Source organism: Chenopodium album, chromosome 27, assembly GCF_948465745.1.
Source record: "Chenopodium album chromosome 27, dcCheAlbu1.1, whole genome shotgun sequence".
Lineage (NCBI taxonomy): Eukaryota > Viridiplantae > Streptophyta > Magnoliopsida > Caryophyllales > Amaranthaceae > Chenopodium > Chenopodium album.
Window position 1 is genome coordinate 19330613 of NC_137860.1, and position 1796 is coordinate 19332408.

Genomic DNA, 1796 nt, shown 5'->3' on the forward strand with positions numbered 1-1796 from the left:
TGCACATAACCCTTCTTTTATCTTAGTATTAAAATTATATTGAATAAATCCTTCGTTTACCTTCACAAATCAGATCATTTCCTAAAATTACGTGACTGAAGGATGTGTTGCAAGTATAAGAAAATGGAAGAAGTATGTTATAACAATTATTTAAAACACTAATTGAGTGCGGCAACAAACTAGCAACTAGCAAGCTTTGATCAAAGTCTTTAACTAGCTAGCTAGTCAAAAGTGCAATAGCACTTCAAAGTCTTTTCTTATCCTTTGAGTATCATACCTTTGCACCACTATCTTAACAAGTGCTTGATGATTGCAATTCAGTCCTTACTTTACAATTATTGTTACATTTATACACACATATTTTATTTTATTTTTTAATTATTTTCTTTAACTCAAATGTTAATTTTTAATTCCACTAGATCGATCATTCTATTGTTACCCAAAAAAGCATGTGAGTAATATTTGGAAACTATGAGCAATATTCAGGGTGAACCACTCAACAATGTGTGTCATTACTGAAGATGTATCGACAATCTCACCAAAAATGAACCATTGTTAGATATATGAGATATCGAAAAATATATAGTAATAGGAATTAGACCTAAGATGATTCCAAATACAAAAACTTCAATCATTTCAATTCGTTTGGAAAAAAAAAAGTAATACCTATCCCTAAATATGAATCTGAATTCCCCACGAAGCTCTATAACCAAAAACTCTCAATTGTCACAGTAAAGAACTCTAAAATCGACTGAATTCTACAGTATAGAAAGATTTCTTGAGTTGTTTATTCAATTAATTTCAAATAAGTCGTATCTTGCTTAGACCTATAAATATAGCAGAGGTTATAGTTACCGAAATAACTAGTTAGAGTAGACATGAAGGGGCTAAAAAAAAGATGTTCTTTATATCTCTAACAACCATAGTTACACTACTAAACTTTCATATTAAAAGTATCAATTTTCATAACAAAACTTTCATATTAAAAGTCATTATACATGCACTGGAACAAGACATTAAAGATCATACGATGTTGATCGGGAGGGTAGTCTAGTGGTAGTCAATATTGTAAAAGATCCTTAGTCAACTCCATCGGAGATTGATCAGATCATATATAACTGTTGAATTCTCTTTTCTTGTTTTTACTTCTATCTTACACTTAGCCTACAGAGTAAAAAGGATGATTAGTTTTTATAGTCACTAGGGTGGCTAACTTGCGTGATGCTCACATCATTACTAGCAATATCCGGGAAGCTCTTTAAGGTTGGCCTTACATCACAACTTTAGTTGTTAGTAGCGTTAATAAGGGTAAATATGTAGACAAATACGTTTATGGGTATAAATTGCCGCACATTATTCTTAAAAGGAAAAAAAAAAATAATAAAAAAAAAAAAAAAAATTAAAAACAAAACTTACGTAAATTAACATTTTAAAGGGTATAATTATCACAGCACTATTCATAATAATTATCTCATACTTTTTAAAGGTAGGCTTATATCGAATAATGATACAAGTGAGTCTTGCACTCTTGCTAGATTTGTTTCATATTGTAATATTAAAATTTTATAATACGTACAAATATATAATTATAAGTTTCCATTATTAGTTAGTGAAAAAAGATAAACCGTAAAATTTAAAGAATTTAGATTAACACATGATGTAACATTTCTTACTTTTTCATTTAAGCAGGTGCTATAAGCTAATAGTAGTAAAATAAAAATTTAAACTAAATACTCATTTGCTCCTACTTAATTTTGACTTAGCTACAAAGATTAAGGTGATTGTACAACTTTTTA